The sequence below is a fragment of the Papaver somniferum genome, chromosome 4 (assembly GCF_003573695.1).
Source record: "Papaver somniferum cultivar HN1 chromosome 4, ASM357369v1, whole genome shotgun sequence".
NCBI classification, from domain to species: domain Eukaryota; kingdom Viridiplantae; phylum Streptophyta; class Magnoliopsida; order Ranunculales; family Papaveraceae; genus Papaver; species Papaver somniferum.
Genome location: NC_039361.1, coordinates 110806260 through 110827957, shown reverse-complemented (window position 1 = coordinate 110827957; position 21698 = coordinate 110806260). Strand labels below are relative to the sequence as shown.

Genomic DNA, 21698 nt, shown 5'->3' with positions numbered 1-21698 from the left:
TTTATAACTAGATCTGGACTAGTTTCATCAAAAACCACCAGTACATCATATACGTACTGATGATTAATACACAAAAGCAAACTAAAAACAAACCAAAGACCAACAAAATGAAACTAAAAAATCAGATCTACTAATGAAATGAACCTAAAACATGATTATGTATCTAGATCTGAAGTATTTTTATAAAAATTGAAGTAAAAAAATTAACGAATCAAGAATAAAGATCGTAAACACACAAAAAAACGAGTTCAATTCCTCTTTCCGTAACCCAAAAATCTTAATTCTTGATTTCTCTCCAAGGAATCAAGAGATTTGGATCTCAGATTAAGATTGAATCAAGAAGAAACCTGAATTAAAGATCAATAATAGGTAAATCAACTTACAAGTTACAATCAATCGAAGCTTGATTTCCCAAAATCGCATGATCTCAATAAAACATTCGTTGCCAGAGCTCCTTCGAGACGAAAAATGATCAAAGAGAAATGAAAAGAAGGTTATGATAAGAATTTTTCTTATATTCCTACATATTAAGGATATATTGGTATTTCGACCAAAATTCACACATGTGCTAGGACCTGTTGATAAAAACATGGGTCCATAATTTTCCTTTTTATAAAAAAAGGACCTCCGGTTATTGGGCTTTAGTGGGTGGACCTTCCACTAACTAATACCATTATAATAGGATCTATAGGTAATTCCTACTTCTGACAAACGTCAATGGAGTCGGGGCCTTTCTTCTTTCGGTCTTGTGCTAGGCAACCAACCAGTCAGTCCATATCCTTATGGTGTCGGTTCAATAGACAGAGGTACAATAATTTCTGCAATACCAAGTACCATCTCCCTAGACTCTAGTAAGACGTCTAGAGAGACTAAATTCAAGTTCACAACTGAAGTGAAAAGAGCACAGAACAGCGTTACTTTAAACATCGGCTTAGACAATGTTGGTTACCGTGAAGTTTGAGAGTTCAATTTCCAAAATGAACCGTTCACTGTTTAGACTTTAGAGTATCTAAATTTTGAAAAGCACAAACCAGACTTTAATATAGGAAAACGTCAATTCATACATGAACAATCAGAGAGCAAGAGACAGAGATAACTATACATCTAATGATCCACAACAAGAGAATTGCAGATCAAAACACGCTAGTATGAACAACATCATTTGTATGTACGAGGCAGTAGCAGGATTCTAACAAAACCATTTCTAAGAGTTAGAGACATAGACAAGGCTTCTTAGCATACCCTGCTATTAATCTTAATTCTCTTTTCACCTATTATTCTTGATGCGGGTCACGAGCAAAAATCTCTTGTGATTCTAGCTTCTATAAGTATAACCAAATACTAGCTACCTAAATCAGTCTATGATACACCATATCTTTACACTTTATAAATCCCACAGTTTTGAATTGGGAACAGAAACAATAGTAACTCATCATAACAGAAAACTTTTTACTTCATTGATCCGTGGCTAATTCAGATCTGTCTGTTTTGGGTTGAGTTGAGGCTTATCGATCCAATGTCAACCAACTGCCCTCAAACTTCCTCCACCTGAACAAAGTCAGACAAAATTACAACATTTTTATAATAACCTTTAAAGAGAAAAGGATAGCAGTGAGGAAAATTCTTACCCTAATCCATTCATCGCAGGAGCGAAATAGATACTTTTCAGCTTTTGCATTCGAGCTAGCACTGTCTTGGGTGAGTAAGTTCTTAAGCCTCTTCGAAGATCACTTAGTATTTGCGCTATGAACTTTTCATATACTTTCTGAGACTCCTCGCAGTAGCAAAGACTCACAAGTTGGTGAACATGATTCATATGAATTGTAGCGTCATACACCTCAGCAAATTCTTCAAGTAAAAATAGGTCCATAGGGTATCCCCCGCTAACTGCTTCTCTGAGTGTGACTGGGTGCTAATAAATTTCATCAGAGCTACACCATAATCTAATGCCAATTTCTCTTTCTCCTCTTTCCTGTGACACAGAGAACACAGGATCAGTTGATACTGGGAAAGTAAGTTGTATACTTCATAAGCAGCAAATCATTTGTTTAGATAAGTGACCAAACAATTACCCAAACTAACTGATCGAATAGAACAAAATCAACCACAAACAGGGAACTAATGACTTATAGATGATAAATTCATTAGAATAAACCAAGATCTAAAGCCATAACAAAACCATACCTGAAAAGTTATTCCACAACTCGAGAAAACCAACCAATGCAGCTGTAATATGAAAATAATATGAAGCATTTAGATAAACAAAATGAGCTTTCAAAATAAAATGAGCAAATGATACACAATTTTCAAACACTGATCTATGTTTGCTGACAACACTTGAGGTTCCAGCCTAAACAATGGACAGTAAAAGGTTTAGTTTCTAAAGTCCAATTGATTGACTTGAAAGGCCAAGGAAGTCGTCAAATTCCAGATGGTGTCTGTTTGCTACAAAAGTCAAATGACGAGCTGAAATGAGCTCTATAGGGGTAAGTTAAAACAATGGTGTGACTTTTGGAGTAGTGTGCACTACGAAACTACCATGAGAGTTGGACCTGTTGGTCTTTAGACAATGATCAGTTTAAATGCCTTGCATAGGTAACATTAAACATGAGCATCCTTTAATCTTAAGCATAGGTAACATCAAACATGAGCATCCTATACAATGGACAGTAAAAGGTTAGGTTTCTAAAGTCCAATTGATTGGCTTGAAAGGCCAAGGAAGTCATCAAATTCCAGATGGTGTCTGTGTTGCTACAAAAGTCAAATGACAAGCTGAAATGAGCTCTATGGGGGTAAGTTAAAACAATGGTGTGACCTTTGGAGTAGTGTGCACTACGAAACTACTATGAGAGTTGGACCTGTTGGTCTTTAGACAATGATCAGTTTAAATGCCTTGCAGAGGTAACATTAAACATAAGCATCCTTTAACCAGGTTTAGGAAAATATTTCATAGAGAAACAGCTACGTACTGAATCACGAAATACATTAGCCTAGTCATGTAGATATTAAAATCTATGTCAAGGGATATTCAGTTAGTTTTGTCAAAGTTATATTATGACCCTCAGCTTAACATGAATCAGATATAATAGAACATGATTCACTAAATATCTAGCTCCCCAATATTTGTTCATTAGCGACTCCAACCAACTCATGGCAACTACTCATACAGTCACCCTACTGTATACACCAACAGGTTTCATGTTGGAAGCTCATTTCATAAAATAAGCAACTTCAATATATGTAACAGAATCCGTACCTGAAAAGCTGGACGAAGTCCAATTAGTAAGGCTGAATTTGATAAGAAGACGACGATATAGTAACGACAAAACCAACCAACGCAGCTGCAAAATGGAACTATGATATGACAACTGTTCTAGCAAAATACAAAACGAATGAATACAAAACTACTTCTCTATGAGTTTGCAAGTGCCACTTAATATTGCTAATATGAATTCTGCATAGCCGTTTGTTTAGTGGAATATGAGGAACACAATTAGTATGAGTGTTACAAGAGATTAAAAGAGTAGGATAAGAAAAATATAAGAGCAGAAGAAAACCTCAATGACAAGTGATCGGCTCCTTGTCTTCAGTTGGTGATCCCAATCTTTGTGAGTTAGAGCACACCTGTGTTTGACACGCTGTATGGTATCTCAGTGTTAATAAACTCGCTTTTACACTTTTACCAAGCAAAATCATAATGTAATTTTTCAGTTAAATCTCGGTATGCCAAAAACAAAGCCAAAAGATGTGAACGAATAAATAAATGTAATTAATCCTATAAACAAGGGATATTTGTACAAATTACAAACAATCCGTGGATTATTCCAATTGATAAGAAAGTTAGGGTTTGTGCAAGAAACCCAAATGTTCCCTGTTTTCTTCTATTGGTCTTCTTTTCTTTAACCAAATTATCATCATACTCTACAATTTATCCAATAGCAAACCCTAAAAACCTTGATAAAAGATATTGGGAAAACAAATTTCCATTATTGATTGAAGATAAAGAAATTTCACATAACTAAAATTATTCAGTTAATTATCAAATCAGATTTATGAAGAAATTTCACACGATAATTATGTTTGATTCGAAACGAAATTAATGAGAGAAATCATTACCTTGAGTTTTCTTTAAGATATTCCTCAAAATGTTCTTGCTTAAACACCTGACCTGAAAAGATTTGGGGGAACAGAGTAGATGTTGATGATGATGAAAATCAGAGGGGAGTTGTAAAAGAAGCAGAGCCCAAATGTTCCTTAATGGAGGAACTCACAATTAGTAGCTGTGTTTTTTTTTTCTTGTGTTGGTGTCTGGGTTTTCTTTTGTGAAGGCGCTAAATAGGGATTCAAAAGAAACGCAGTCTTACTAAAACAAAAAAAGTAAACCTGGTGTGGCGGACCTTGGTCTCTCCTTGTCTGAAGCCTTAGGCCAGGCGCTATGGTGGCTCTTTTCCTTGGCCATAAACAAGACATGGAGCCGAGCCAAGAGAAAAACCAAGTCTTATGGAAAAAGCTTACATGGTGACAGAAATTCAATAACGTATACATACATGGACCATAGTGGCTGGTGTCCGCCAGAATGTAGCCAAAGCCAAGGGAATCAGCTACAATGTTGCCTGACCTGCCTGTGAGAAGCCATGTAATATAAGACTATGACTAAACTCGTAAGCTGTCGACAGTGCTACACTTCCTCCATAGATTTTTCCCATCCATTTTCCCTATCAGGTGTCAGATTTTAGCCCATTGATCCCCTGGATTGAGATTAACAAGGGGGCCCTTTTGTGTGGCATTAGACCATCTCTCCATGACACCTCATGATAAAAATGGATAGCTCTCATTTTCGCAGGTAAGCACCAAACTCTCCAAAAACTAAATATAAGGATGTCACTTAATAAATTAAAATTCTAAAAAAAAATTCATAATTATAAAGGGGATACCAATCCATATAAAACACAATAATCCTGGTCACTGGATTTCTGGATTGATATCAATGCCACTAATACTAGTATCCCCTTTATCAATTTTTGGATTGGTATCAACCCGCTAGTATTAGTTTCTCCTTTATCAATCGTAAGATTACCAAGGACCACAACTAAAAAATTAATTATAGCATCAAAAATATCAAATGGTTTGCTAAAAGAACATGACTCGTTCGGATCACAGTTACTAGTATGTTAATTAGTTGTAAAAGTTACGCCACATTGCATACAAAACTATAATGAGAACTCCAACCAGTATCGCGACCACGTACTTATTTAATAAGCCTATTTACCTGTCTTAAAGTTCACCAGCAGCCAAACTTTCGTTAAATTCATTTTCATGAGCAGATCGCGTAAGGCTGCGAAAAAGCAATCACAAGATTAACAATATATAAGTAAAATTGAATAAAATTCCAAACTGAACCCAAATTTTCACATGTTTTAACTAGAGCCAATAGTGGTTGCACGTAGTGTATTTCTTTTTAAGAGTAAAAGCAACCGTATATCTCTGACATGCTAAATAGGACGGACCTATGAAACTGCTACCCAGGTTGCCTTCCAGTCCTGAAGACTAATTCATTTTTTTCAGGGCTTACCAAGTTCACTAGCCCAGGCCTGAAAAAGTTTTCAGCCCCTGAGCATATGTCCCTGATGCTAAATATTGAATCGTTCTTGAACAAACTAATTACCATAACATACCTTTAAATGATCCCAGTTCGCCCTTTCTTGGACGCATCAAATGACTCATCAAATATACAATGTTTCTCATATTCAACTTCCTCACTTATCTTATTTCTGATTTTACTAGAAATTATATTCAAAATATCTCTTCGAGTAAGTAAGAGGCGAGGTATAAGTACCATCTCGGCGAGCAGTTTCTAAGATAGCCTCGTTCACCTTCTCACTGGATGTGGCTGAATACTGCACCATCTCAATAAAATTACCACAATTCCGTTGATGTTTTTGAGCAGGGACGGATCCGGATTTTTCATTTTAGACCCGGACTAATACACATGATTAACCAAAAAATGGGAAAAATTAGGCTTGTGGACCGGGAGGGCTAAGTCCGTCCCTGTTTTTGAGTCATCCTGACCTTTGAAAGCACACGGTTGAAGTGCAAGCCACCAAACACAATCGTCATAATCTGTTTTCATGCATTGCTCTTTCGGTAGTGTATGCATATATGTTGAGGTGTGTTCTTCATATTCACCAGCCTCTACATGATTGAAGTGCAAAATCCACTTTTCCCATAAATGCACAATTATCTCCATTCTTAACATTATGTCAATTTCTAGATCCTTCAGCCGTGAACTCTGGTCTCTTCTCTTGGATGAATTTATCTTAGTGGAAACATAGCACATCATCTTTATACCCATTGAAACTGATTTAACCATTTAATTAGCAGCAAATTGCCGATTCCGTATTCCTATTGGAATAGCTGGATAACCATGAAGCTTTGTTCTATCGCACCCCATTTGAAGATAGACTAGGCGAACTTCTTGGAAGATGTAATCCACTTGTTTGCATCTTCTATTTGATTTGGTCAACAATATGTTTCTGAAATAATTTTTTTACTTTTAGATCCTGACACAGGCAGCTAGTAGACATTGTAACCATAACATGCAAACATCAACATAAATACATGACCTTAATATATTTTGTTTCATCCAAATTACACGACTCTAATAAAAGTTGCAAACTAATATCAGATGGACTCATAATCTTAGAAAAGCAAAAAGTTTCAATCAAAATAAGAAAAACAGTATTGAATAATTCGAAATAATATAAAGTATAATATCGAATAAAATGAATACCCAGAGAGTAGGCACAGTAAAGATTACTTATTCTTCTGGTTCCGAGCCTGAACTTGGTTCTATACAAGCTTCAGCTTTATACTCAAGGATTTTCTTAGGAAAACGAAAATCACCCAACATAAATTACCAGTAGTAGTATTCGATCTGGAGACTTAGAGATGAGTAAGATCAGTAGAAGAAGAATCAATCCCCAATCCATAAAGGGACAGACTCTACAGAATCCAATCAGTACAAGTCCAGTTACTAGATCTCTCCGGTGTGTTCATCGGAATAAGAATTGAAGAAAAAAAAATGTTCATTTTAGATGTAAATGAAGAGAACTAAATAAAGTCGCAGGTTATAAAACGTTAAATTACAAGATTAGCAACATTACTGTACGTTTTTCTTTCTAACCAAACAGAAACACCACGTTTCTCCCATTAACAAAAGCAGATATCCATCACACCATGCCCTTCCATTAACAATCGGAGGCGGCAATGAACTTCCTGGCCGGTTTCAGATGTATTCTAAAGAAGTTGGGGTGGAGGAGGAAGAAAGAGAAAGAAAGATAGAAACAACCCTAACCACTCTTTATTGAGGAATCCCATGTAATTCGGTCTTTCCTTTTTTACATGCCGTTATCATATAAATGCGGATTTGACTATCTCTGCATTGTAACCATTGACTGGTCAAATAAAAATGATTGCCCTCTCATAAAATTTTGAATTGAACGCCTCGTACCAGGGAATCCGCTGCTATCCTAGCCTACTCACACGCACACGTATATTTTGGGCATGTCTACAAAACCCATAATCACGGATGGGGTAGTTGCGTGTTTAGACATGTTTTCGACATCGCAAGCATATTTCGACATGGCACGGTGATGTCGATTTAAAATAAATCGACGTACGAAGAATTCATCCCGTAAATAGGGCTCGGAAATGATAATGAACTCCAGTTTAGGTATAAAATAATCGATAAACGATCAAGATCATAAATAATACTTTCAATAAATGAGCTCGCAAGCTAAGTGTAGATGGTAAAATTTGGATAAGGGGTAAAAGTGTCATTTCAACTCTATATGCATAATTCAATTCTCACGAAAGAGATTAAGCCCTTGACCCTCAAGGCATCCTTAGCCACGATTTTTAGTATAATCCCCGCGAGACACTGCTGGTCATGATGTTGTGATTCTTAGCGCACATCCTCGACGAGATATTGCTGCTCACGTAGGTTCTGTATAGCGTAAAACGTCCCCGACAGACCTATGAACCAGAACAGCCACAATTCCGGCATGTCTTCGCGAGACGCAGCTGATTGTGATGCCATGATTCCTAATATACATCCTCAACGAGATACTGCTGGTCATGTAGGCTTTGTAGATGCGTAAATATGTCCCCGGTGGACTTATGACCCAGAGCGGAGATTTGCATATCTCCTGTAAGCACGACTCACCCTATTTGAGATCAAGAAATGATTCCTAGTACATCATCGCGAGATACACTGGTCATGTCTGCTCTAGGCTCTGACTCGACTTACTGAGGTTTCCGAAAAACTCCTAGGACATCCCCGCGAGATAAGTTGGTTATTCTACCTCTGAGCCCTTTCGACAGACTCCTAGAACATCCTTTCGGGATACACTAGACTTGTTGGCTCATCATATGGACACACAGTTGATTCCTAACACATATATGCAAGATGGGCTGGTCAAAGACAAGTGAGTCGAAGTCTCGCAGAGGCATTAATCGGTCGTACAAAGCACATTCTCTCTCTTCAGGTCGAGTCTTAGCTGACACAGAGATAATCGGAATCCGTTAATCTTCGTAGAGATTTTGATCCGTCTGCAAAATCTCGGAGAGATTCAAATCTCTTCTCAAAATATCGGGGAGATTCAATTCTCTCTGCAAAATCACGGAGAGATTTTGATCCGTCTGCAAAATCTCTGAGAGATTCAAATCTCTTCGCAAAAACTCAGAGAGATTCAAATCTCTTCTCAAAATCTCGGAGAGATTCATATGATAGACACACGCCTTACCTAATACTCAAGCCTATCTCTCAGCCTCTCAAATACACTCACGGCTAGTAAATTGAGCCTAAACTATACATGTATATCCAAAAACGTGGATAAGCTCTCTTGAGCTTCGCATGCTCAACAAAGGGACCCATAAACAATAATACGGTCTTCACATGACATATGCGGCCGAATATGGAGAGAGGGAGATCAGCTTCAGCTCCTCTCACACTCTGCACACGATTCCTGAGGAATTTCATGCCTTTTCACGTGACTCATCCTAGTCATTCTCAAAAATCAGAGAATATATCTCTATCTTGGCCAACTCGGTTAAAAAGAATATTTCTCTCTCAGCACATCGTCACAAAGGCTAGCTCAACTTCACATAAATAGGGGGATAACAATTAGGGTTTTGGTCTGGCGGTCTACGACACGTGTGAGAAATACCCGGATTATTTCTTACCACAAAAGAGAGTAAAGGCGGTGGAATAATGAGATAAAATCAACCTAGTTTATCCATATTCCTGAAGAGACGGGAGAATTTCTCCGCACGGTGCGGAGAGCAATCCTTATCTTCACCGACCTGATATTAGAGAATTCAGCTATAAATAGGTCCTCTATTTTTCCAAGCTACGATGATCTTTCTCGTAACCTCTCAGATAAATAACTTGTTCTATGATCTCTCTCTTCATCTGCTTCCCTCCCTAAGACCATCCCTAAATCTCTTCCATGTGACTAAAGCAGCCTTTGAACGTCCACTATGCGTGGTTTAGGCGAAGACTGTTCGTGCTTAACCTCCCGTAACTCACTTCAGAAACCGTAGAATCCCACTTCTAACCTCTCTCAGATTTTAGGTAACTACACTAAGTTACAAAGATAATGAAATAAGTTATTTTATATCCTTAAACATCTAACCCAAGAAATCCAAATGTTGGCAAACTAACTTAAGAGAATATATTTGTTAGAGCATTGCTCGGTCGAACTCGCATGCGTTGCTATCTCAAGCATGTTTTTTCAATGTTAGTGATCAAAACTATAAGTCTTTATTTCTAGCCTATTTATAGATGTCTCGGACGAGGATATAGATAGTGTAGTTGAGCTTAGATCTCTCGGCGTTCATCTCTTGAAGACGAAGAACTACTAAGGGGAGCTTGTGGAACTTCTTCGACAAAAAGGTATGTGGAGACTTGAACTCATCTATCACTTGGAAAGTCTATTTCTACTATCTCCTATATTGAGACATAAGTCGTGTTACGATATAGTTTTCTCTATACACATTTGAGATTTCGATCTAAGTATATCTCGCTTACATATTTCTCAAAATATGTGTTGGTAAGCTTTCGCTTCGACCAAGTTCATCTTATATCATGAGAAAATTGTCGAGTAACATCTTATATGGTTTGTGTGATACAATCATTTGAAGTAGGCTTTGAATGTTTTGATAATGATTATTTCAGTATCTTGAAAATGGCTTTGATGCTAATAGTGTCTGAAAACGGCTATTGTCATTATAGAAGAATGTTTCAATGATTGAAGACTAGTTGCATAACCAGAGTCGATTCTCCTTTAACCTTAGGTTTCTTCTCGAGACCCTATAGGTTAATGACTTGAAGACTTCATTGGGATTGTGAAGCCAAACCCTACTATTATCTTTGTAGTTGCGTGATCTGATCTTGTTGTTTCTATCGTGTTGAGTGCAATTGAAATAATTGGCTCGAGATTTTATATCTCCAATAGGCAAGATAGAAAAGTAATCACAAACACTTCGTATCATCGTTTGTGATTCCACAATAACTTGTTTCGCTAGTTGATTAAATTTATTGTGAGGTGATTGATAACTCTAGGTTGTTCTTCGGGAATATAAGTCTGGGTTATCAATTGGTTCCTGTTCACCTTGATTTATCAAAAGACGGAACAAAAACTCTTGGTTATTTCTGTGGGAGACAGATTTATTCAATCCTATAAACTTTTTTGTGTGAGACAGATTTGTCTATCAAGTTTTCGACTTTGGATCTTAGCAACTCTTGGTTGTGGGTGAGATCATCTAAAGGAATCAAGTGCGTAGTATCCTGCTGGGATCAGAGCGCAACTGTACCTTTAATCAGTGTGAGATTGATTAGGGTTCAACTGCAGTCCAGTCCGAAGTTAATTGGTAGTAGGCTAGTGTCTGTAGCGGCGTAATACAGTATGGTATTCAATCTGGACTAGGTCCCGGGGTTTTTCTGCATTTGCGGTTTTCTTGTTAACAAAATTCTGGTGTCTGTGTTATTTCTTTTCCGCATTATATTTTGTAATATAATTGAAATATCACAGGTTGTGCGTTAAGATCAATAGATTAGAATATCCTACCCCGGGTTGTTGATTTACATTGATTGACACTTGAACATTGGTCTTTGATATTGTTCAAGTTACTCCTCTTATTCAATCGGGCTCGCAGATTTCTATTTGCTGATTGCGGATTGAATTACGAGTTAGAGATATTAAACTCTTTGATATACTTTATTCTAAATTGAGTCTGACTGTCTAGTTGATTCTCTAGAAAGTGTATTAGAGTAAGTCCTCTCAGATTTTCAAACGAATTGTTGGGTGTGGTTGTTAGACCCCCCGCATTTTCAATTGGTATCAGAGCAGGCAAACACGTTAAAGACCTTATAAGTATGTGTTTGTAGCGATCTGGGGATGGACAGAAGTGTTATCTCAATAAATGCACCACCAGATCCAGAGATTTCAGAATTCTCTTCCATGAATGATTTAATAAAATCTGTAGAAGAAATTCTATCTAAACCTCTTCCAGGTTTAAAATCCCTTGAAGTGTTTTCAGGGCTTAAAAAGAAACTTGAAAGCTTATCCCTTGATGTTGAGTTATACCTCCAGAAAGAACAAGAATCTCTTGACAAGCTAAATCAAGTTATGATGAATAATATTCATGTCGAGGTTGATATTTATTTACTAATTGGTGAGAGAAATGCGCATCCTCTGTGTAATCCACTTGGGTGTAGTAAACTAAACGTATTACAAGAGGAGTTTAAATCTCAGTCATCTGACGGTATCACCTCAAAGCATAAATTAGTTCATTGGTCAATTCCTGATACACTTTGTCATGATAATTGTTTTGTTTACTGTTGTAAACATGTCAGGATGTCTTCTTACACCAAAAGAATTTTCCTGCGCAGTACTAAACATTATCTGCAGACACTGCTTTTATTAAGTTTTAAAATGAGACATTAGGGACTCAAATTTTTGTGTATCTCTCTAAAGTCTTTTGCAAAACTTGTAAAAACAGATTCTTGGATGTTTCTTAACTTTGTTGAATGCAAAAGTAGTTGTAAAAAAACTCTTTCTTGGTGCCATGGTGAGCAAGACATTGTTCACCTCAATACAACTTGATTGTGTTGAAAGTGCATCCTCACCAAGAAATGTCATGTTGTGTATACGGTGAGGGAAGCACAAGAATTTGGCACAAATATTATGTTGGGTATGAATGTTTGGTAACGTTGTAGAATTCGATAGGATTCTTCTAAAAAGGTATGTCTCTAAACTTCAGCAAGTTTTATGATGATCTATGTACCTTGTGTATCATTCATGTCTGCATAACTTGATTTGTGTTTAAGGTTCTTAAATGTTCCGGTAGAAAATAGTTGTTCGGGATGTTTTGGCCTTCAATGTACACTTCAGGTATGCATACCCGTTTGCATACCAGTTTATCAATGAGTTTTTGTGATAAAATCCAGGGAAATTCGTTTGCATATTGAAAATCTGTTTGCATACCCGGTGCATACTGGCATGTAGACGTCGATATTCGGTAAACTTGTTTTGGCCGTAACTTCTTCGTCCAAACTCGGAATGACCTCATTATTTTTGCATTATATTCCTCTTTGAATTATCTTCGAAATGGATATGAGAATTCTTAAATTTGGATGAGTTAAGATTGGTATTTGTCCTGTTTCTTGTTTTTTAGTGTTTTGCTCCATTTTGTCGCACTTGTTCCACTTCTCTTGGACTTGGGTACTTGGATTCTTTGAGTAATACTCTTATAAGCTAATTTGTAGCTTTTACAAGAATGTTTTTGGTGAATCACAGAGAAGGAAGTTCAAGAATGGACACATTGCTATAGGATTCTTGAATGTTCACAACATCTTGTGTGAACTATACTCCTTGGTCATTAATGACTTTATATGTACTTTGTTAAGAAAATCTTTTTATACGCCTTTGGTAGCTATTCTTGGTGTAAATCCATGAGAAAAAGATTGATTCTACCCTCCAAGGACAAATCATCTTATATGTGCATTACGAGTTTGTCTTGATGTCTAGTAAATCTTCTTTTTTATGCTTTTAGAAGAATAACTAGGGTTTGGAATAGCCATTATTGTGAGTACACGTATCTATGTCCAACGATTTTCATCTTCATGTTTTTTATATTTATTTATTTAAATTCTAAGTTTTTGGAAGATGATTTTTGCAATTTTAATCTTTATGATTTATTGCAAATTGTTATGGGATATGTTGTTTGCGTCCGTGAACCTGTGAATGTCCCATACTTGTTCAAAAGTTATCTCTATTATGTCGGTGTGAATGTATTGATAGAAGATAGAATGAACTTTTGACACTACAAAAGTTAAAGACTTTTGATGGAAGAAAGGATAAAAAATTTGTTTAGAAGGATTAAGTCTATTATATGTCATTTTGAAAATAGTGATGGAAAATAGAATGAATCCTTGTCTATTCCGCAGTATTAGTCGATCTCCGATCCACATATTTGTGCATATACTGTGTTGCTCCGTAAGGTTCCTTATGTTTGAGCATGACCAATTGAATTGATCATTATCTTGTGGTCAGTTTAGTTGTTGCTCCGTAAGTTCTCTTATGTTGAGCATGACCATTTGAATTGATCACGTTGTGGTTAATTTAGTTGTATATTTCCAATTGAATTAATTATGAGTTTTTTTGTGATTAATTTAATTGTGCATTTCGATTAAATTAATCATGAATTATTTTGTGGATAATTCAATTGAATACTTTGGATTCAAATTCATGTTTTCATGTGATTTGATTTTGTCCAAAAGAAATCTTTTTTTTCTTGTGAAAGTAAGGTCGCCTTTGTTGTTCCTTCGGGGATGACATTTTATGGGGGAGAGTTCATATTGAAATTTTGCTTAATTGCCAAATCTTTGTGGGGAGTGCAGCTGTGGAATTTTAGGGGTTATCTTGTATCTTTATTAACTCCTTGATGAATGTTGTTAGAGCATAGCTCGGTCGACCTCGCGTGCGTTGCTATATCAAGCATGGTTGTCAAAGTTAGTGATCAAAACTATGAGTCTTGATTTCTAGTCTACATATCTAAGTCTCAGACTAGGATAGAAAAGTGTAGTTGAGCTCAAGGACTTCATGGCGATTCATCATACAACGACGAAGATATATTCAAAGAACCATGGAACTTCATCAACAAAAAGGTATGTGGATACTTGAACTTATCTATCACTCTAAAGTCTATCTCTTCTATCTCCTACTTCTTATGAGACAAAAACTCGTATGCTATATAGACTGGATCATACACATTTGATATTTCGATCCGAGTATATCTCGCCTATCTATGTCTCGAAATCATGTGTTGGTAAAACGTTTCGCTTTGATCGGGTTTATGTTCACCTAATAACGAAAGTCATAATGTTTCAATCACTTTGAAAATTGCTTTGACGAGAAATAGTGTAACAACTATATAATGTCCCCTAAGAATGTTTCAATGGTTAAAATGAGAGTTTAGGTCAATATAACCAATGATGGATATAAGCATTGTGTGGTAACACATATGTGCATAAGTCCTATCCCTTAATCCGAAGTTTGCGAACTTCGTTGATTGAGAGAAACCGGAGGAATTGGCTTTTCCAAGTCCGTGAAATCAGTTTGCGAACTCAGTCCGCGAACTGACGGAAGTTCTCTTACCGAGAATTTCTGCTGGGATTTTCCAGAAGCTCGTTTGCGTGTTTAGTCCGCGAACTGGTGGAAGTCTCCTTGCCGAGATTTTCTGCTGAGTTTGGAAAACTCTGCCGGTTGCCTTAAGTCCGCGAACTTGTTTGCGAACTTGAGTGGGTTATGATCTAAAGATGTGCTCTGAACATGAAACTTAAATGACTAAGGAATGCAGTATGCAAACCGTGGCTATGAAGTTCATGAGACGATTCAAATCGAATCAAATCATCTTTGTTTCAATTATGTCTTGTGTAGTTACATAAGATCTCATAGCAATTGAACAACTCTCTAACTAGTTCATTTGACTTAATTGAACTAGTTATGGTGAAGAAGAACAAGGTTAATATGAAATGCTCATATGGTTAACCTTTTGGGTTACTATGTTGAACCAACATACACGTACACGTTTGGGCACAGTTTTCACAAACCCAATAAACATATATCTCAAGTGTGTGTGACAAGCTAAGTTTTCGATCTAACGGTTGAGAAATATTAGCTTGAATCTAAATCAGGTTTTCATCTAACAATGAATATTGATTGCTTTGTATCTAAGGCAAAACCCTGATTTGAAGACTATATAAAGGAGACATCTAGCATTGGGCAAAACTAATCCCCACACGTCTGTGTGATACTAGTGCGCTCGCTAGAGTCGATTCTCCTCTAACCTTTGGTTTTCTTCTCTAAAACCAGGTTAACGACTTAAAGACTTCATTGGGATTGTGAAGCCAGACCGATACTACTTTTATCGTAGTTGTGTGATCTGATCTTGCATATTCTATCGTACGAGTACAATGTTATTGATTGGCTTGAGATCGTGAGAGTTCTCCGATAGGCAAGATAAAGAAGTCACAAACATCTTCGTCTCACTGTTTGTGATTCCTCTACGTCCTCTTGTTTATACAAGTAAGACTGTTGTGAGGTGATTGATTAATCTAGGTTGTTCTTCGGGAATATAAGACCGGATTATCAATTGATTCTTGTTCACCTTGATTTCATATCATAAGACGGAACAAAAACCTAGGGTTCTTCTGTGGGAGACAGATTTATCCTTTGATAGACTTTTCTGTGCGAGACAGATTTGTTTATTATCAAGTCTGCGATTTTGGGTTGCAGCAACTCTTGATTGTAGGTGAGATCATCTAAGGGAATCAAGTGTGCAGTGTCCTGCTGGGATCAGAGGCGTAGGGAGTACAACCGTACCTTGAATTATTGGGAGACTGATTTGGGTTCAACTATAGTCCAGTCCGAAGTTAGCTTGGAGTAGGCTAGTGTCTGTAGCGGCTTAATACAGTGTGTATTCAATCTGGACTAGGTCCCGGGGTTTTTCTTCATTTGCGGTTTCCTCGTTAGCAAAATTCTGGTGTCTGTGTTATTTCTATTTCCACATTATATTTGTTATATAATTGAAATAATACAGGTTTTGCGTTTGTGATTGTCAATTGGAAATCCGACCTTTGGTTGTTGATTGATATTGATTGATCCTTGGACATTGGTCTTTGGTACCGTCCAAGTAATCCTTGTGTTTGATTAGGACTCGCTGATTTCTATTAGCTTGAGTAATATCAAAAACAAGATAGAGATATTAACTCCTTGAGATACTTTTATCTAGATTGAGTCTGACTATCTAGTTGATTCTCTAGCAAAGTATTTCGGAGTTATTCCATACATATTGCTAACAGAAATATTGGGTGGTTTTGTTAGACCCCCGCTTTTTCAATTGGTATCAGAGCAGGCAAACACGTTCAAGACCTTATAAGTCTGTGTTTGTAGCGATCTGACTCTATGGACAAAAGTGCTATCTCAATAAATGCACCACCAGATCCAGGGATTTCAGAATTCTCTTCCATGACTGATTTAATAAAATCTGAAGAATAAATTCTATCTAAACCTCCACCAGGTTTAAGATCCCTTAAAGTGTTTTCAGGGCTTGAAAAAATCTTGAGAGCTTATCTCTTGATGTTGAGTTATACCTCCAGAAAGAGCAAGAATGTCTTGACAGGCTAAATCAAGTTATGATGAATAATATTTATGTTGAGGTTGATATTTACTTACTGATCAGTGAGAGCAATGCTCGTCCTCTGCGTAATCCAATTAGTTGTAACAAACTAAACGAATTACAAGAGGAGATTAAATCTCAATCATCTGAGTGTATCACCTCAAAGCATGAATTAATTCGTTGCTCAATTCCTGATACTTCCAATCAAGATAGTAGTATTGTCTTCTTTTATGAAGAAGCTAGGATGTCTCTGTTTAAAAGAGTTTCCCTTCGCAGTACTAAAAACTATCTGCAGAAACTGTTTTTTATAAGTTGGAAAACAAGAAATCAGAAACACAAATCCTTTTGGGTTCTCTTGAAGTTCTTTGATAGACTTATAAAAACAGTTCCTTGGGTGTTTCTCAACACTACAAGATGTAATAATTGCTGGAAAGAAACTCCCTCTTGGTGCCATGTTGAGCAAGACATTGTTCACCTCAACACAACTTGTTTGTGTTGAAAGTGCTTCCTCACCAAGAAATGCCCTGTTATGTCTACGGTGAGGGAAGCACAAGAACTTGGGCACACATATTAAGTTGGGTATGATTTTGAATGTTTGGTAATGTTGTAGAATTCAATCAGATTCTTCTACAAAGGTATGTCTATAAACCTGAGCAAGATTTGTGCTTTTATAATGATCTATGTACCTTGCTTATTGTTCATTTCTACCTAACTTGATATGTGTTTAAGGTTCTTAAACGTTTAAGTTTGGAAATAATAGTTCGGGATGTTTGGACTACATGGTACACATACCAAGTATGCATAACAGCATTCAAAATCAAAATCCAGGGGTTTAAGTTCGCAAACCCGTATGCATACATGACGTCGATATTCAGTAAACTTGTTTTGGCCGTAACTTCTTCGTCCGAACTCGGATTTACCTCATTTTTTTTGCATTATTTTCTTTATTGAATTCCCTTAAAAATGAAGATGAGACTTGTTGAATTTGGATGAGTTAATATTGGTCTTTGTCCTATCTCTTGTTTTTTAGTGTTTGCTCCGTTTCGTTGCACTTGTTCTATTCTCTTGGACTTGGGCATTGGGATTCTTGGAGAAATCCTATTCTAAGATATTTTGTGGCTGTTACAAGAGTGATGTTGGTGAATCACAAAGAACGAAGTTCGAGAATGGGTAGTAGTTCACATTTCTATATATTCTTGAGTGTTCACAATCATCTCATGTGAACTATGGTGCATAGTCGTCAATGACTTTGTATGTTCTTCTTTGTCAAGGAAATCTTTTTATATGCTTTTGGTAACCACTCTTGGTATATCCGTGCGAAAAAGATTGATTCTACCTTCTAAGGTCAAATATTGTTATTGCAGTATTAATCTTTATGATTTTGTGATATTGCAATTGTTTATGGGATATGTATTGTTTGCATCCGTGAACTTGAAGGTCCCATATGTTGTCAAAAGTAAAGTCGTTCATAAATTGATATTCGTATTGATGAAAGGACGAATGGACTTTTGATAAATACAAAAGTTATGCCTATGCAGTCATTTATTTGACGGAAAATAGGGTAAAATCTTTTGTGTGACAAGGATAAAGTCTATTATGTCGTTATGCAAATAGTGATGGAAAAATAGAATATATCCTTGTATGTATTCCACGGTATTGATCTTCATTGATCCATTCTTTTTGTATTACCGTGGGGCTCCGTAATGTGTCTTATGTCGAGCACGATACAAATAAGTTGATTATTTTGTTATTAATTTTGTTGGTTGTTCGGTAAGGTACTGCTTCAGCTGCTTTTAGTGTTAAAACTGCTTTGAATGAATTTAGTTCTTGTACTAGTCTTGAACAAAACAACCAAAAAATTTCCTTATTCTTTTCTGCTATTGAAGAAGGCACTCTCAATCAAATTCTTAATATTCTGGATTGCACTTTGGGGGAACTGCCAGTTAGATACTTGGGAATTCCTCTCCTCTCTTCTAGGCTATCTTATAGAGACTGTTTACCTTTATTAGAGAGAGTGGATGCTAGACTTAATTCTTGGAAGCCAAAAATTTTAGCATATCTAGGAAGAGCTCTTCTAATTAAATATGTTTTGAGTGGTATGATATTCTTCTGGTTCTCTTGTTTTATTATGCCTAAAAGGGTTTTAAAGGAGGTAAACTCAAAGTTTAAAAGGTTTCTTTGGGCTGGTGGCCTGGTGCTGAAATGAAGAAGAGTTATAATCCTATCAGTTGGACATACTTGTCCCATGCTTATGAGGAAGGTGGCCTTGGAGTTAAAATTTTGGAGCATACAAATGTTGCTGCTAATTTAAGGCATATATGGGATTTAGTTTCCGGGAAGGAGACTATATGGACAAATTGGGTCAAAGCTAACTTGATTAAACAACATGATTTCTGGACAATGAGCATCCCTCAAGATTGTTCTTGGTGTTGGAGAAGAATTCTAGAGCAGAGGGAACTAGCAAAGAAACATATTGGCATTTTGTTAGGTGATGGTTCCTCTACTAGTTTTTTACATGATGACTGGCATTCAAAAGGCATAATACTAGACTGGGTGGATGCAAATACTTTAGAAACTATTGGAGCTACTGATTATTCAACAGTTGTTGATTTTATATCTAATGGGCAGTATAACTTTCCTTTTTATATGGAAGATAATGTTCAAGAAATGGTGCAACAAATCACTAATGTAGAGTTCAACATTCAGGAAAAGGATCAATTTTTCTAGAAGTCTAGTATTACAGGTCAGTTTTCTATGAAGCACACTTACCTTGCTATTACTGATCATTTGCCTCCCCCTCCATGGAATTCTCTGGTTTGGTTTAAAAAATATACTCCCAGACACTCATTCATTTCCTGGATTTCTTTTCATAGAAGATTAAAAACTAGAAGTAAATTGTTTTCTTGGGGTACTATATCATATGTTTCTTGTATCTTGTGTGGAGATGAAATGGAGACTGAGGACCATCTTTTCCATGACTGTATTTTTTCTTCTGGTATTTGGCATGGCCTTTTACTAAAATTAGGGCTCATTAGAGCTATTGCTAACTCTTGGGAGGAGGAAATCAGGTGGTGCACTTAGCACTTTACAGGCCATAATTGGGTTGTTGTTTTTAAAAAGCTAGTGCTTAATGCTTTTATCTATCACATATGGAGAGAACGAAATAATAGAATTTTCAGATCCTCTTTTAACTCTCAAGATCAAGTTTGCTCATTGTGCAAGATGTGAGATTTAAATTGTATGCCTCCAAGTGCAAGGAAGAGGATAACATAAATGTTAGGTGGTTCATGAGCAGATGGAGAGTGGACTGTATTTTTGTTCAACCAGAAAATATTGATTGTACCTGGCTAGCTCCTGCCTCTGATGAAGTCATGATTAACACTGATGGTTCTAAATCTGATGTGTTGGGAGTTTTGGTGTTATTATTAAAGACCATACTGCAGAAATGGTTAGTGCTGCAAGTGGAGGTAGTCATCCTATCTCTGTCTTGGCTCATGAGTTACAAGGTGTGGAGCTGGGGTTAAAGATGGCTTTAAAGTTTGAAAAACTGAATGTGCACATTGCTTTAGATTTCATGGCAGTTTATAATCTTTTTACTAACCCTGAGCCTGAGCCACCATGGAATGTTTTACAAATATGGAGAAGAATAAAGCATTTGAGGAAGAAATTTAGTTCTTGGAAGGTAACTCATTGTTACAGGGAAACAAATAAAGTTGCTGATCATCTTGCTGGGATGTACCTTGGTGATACTTGGGTGGAGATTCGTCCAGAAGATCTATCCTGACTTTAGAGAAATTTTGGCTGCTGAAAAGGCTCAAAAAATCTTTCAGAGACGTAGCAGAAGATAGTTTTTTTTTTGTTTTTTTTCTTTTCTGTTTTAGTTTGTTATTGGTTTGGGTTTCCTTAACCCAGCGGGCCTTGTCAAAAAAAAAAGTCTCGTATACTAAGTCCACCTTTCTCCCTTTTCAGGTTAAACCAGTTCCATTTTAGGAAGTTGAGCTTCCTTCGATAAGAGTTCAAAATGACCATATAATTCGAATGAGTTTATAAGTAACACCCATTTAGGGGGTAAGCAAATAGATAGAATAAGAGCGGTCCTCTCTGGCATAAGAAACAATTACCGACGCCATCCTACAAGTTTTGCTTGCACTTACCAATCAAGTGTCTGAATCATGAGATGGCCTGACTAAAGTGCGTATGTAGGAAAGCTTAAACAGTTGAGGGTGATAGAAGTATGTGGGCTTCCAACTCAAAACCCATTGGAAATGAGTGGACACCTTATATATTAGGATCATAAGGAGGTAGTAAGCAATGTGGGACTAAGATGTGACTAAGACTTTCCTTAGTCTCCACTTAGTCTCCATTAGAGGGTGGCTCGATTATAAAACATCAGATGAGAAACTGTAGGAGCATGCCAGTTAATCATATAAGCATTGTACAACCTCTCCCTTTCATATTTTCCATTAGCCAAGTGAATCCTTGTAAACAGAGAATGAATAGGTACGGGGTGAATGGATAATTTACATTGCCGAGTACCTTTTGTTCCTATAAAGAAACCTTGTGGGGATCCACTGACCATTACAGAGTGCTCACAGGAGGGAATTGCTGCAATGGAGTCGTTTTCACCTCTGATTATCTTGGGGCTGGAGGAAGGGAACAGTGAGGAAGGAAGAGAATATATTTGCAAAGAGATCAACAAGAGTGGTCAAGATAACTTTGGGGTCACACGTCCATGTTTCATCATTCGATTCCAGAGATAATACTTGATTTTTATGGTGCCTCAGAACGACTGACGGTGGAAAACTTTCGAGTATTTTTGTCTTCGATTTGAGCCCATAGTGATGGTCAATCAACAATTCTAGCTTATCAGTGAGCATTTTCCCTTCTTGTCATTTCTTCGACAACCCATCTATTGCAGCTTTGTTTTCCATGCTCAGTCACTCAATATGATTACA

At 36.8% G+C, this 21698-nt stretch overlaps 1 long non-coding RNA gene across 11 annotated transcripts; it reads right to left on the bottom strand.

Moving 5' to 3' along the window:
• Positions 1 to 1016: 1016 nt before the first annotated feature.
• On the bottom strand, positions 1017 to 7367 carry LOC113276332. Of its 11 annotated transcripts, XR_003324317.1 has the most exons (9): positions 5676 to 7367; positions 5270 to 5335; positions 4548 to 4622; positions 4117 to 4168; positions 3558 to 3638; positions 3257 to 3341; positions 2185 to 2226; positions 1629 to 1972; positions 1017 to 1548 (listed from the first exon to the last, which is right to left on the bottom strand). It is a non-coding gene; the product is annotated as an uncharacterized LOC113276332 (long non-coding RNA). The 11 variants fall into 11 exon arrangements; XR_003324314.1 differs by having other exon boundaries at positions 4548 to 5335; XR_003324315.1 differs by having other exon boundaries at positions 4117 to 4866.
• Positions 7368 to 21698: the final 14331 nt, after the last annotated feature.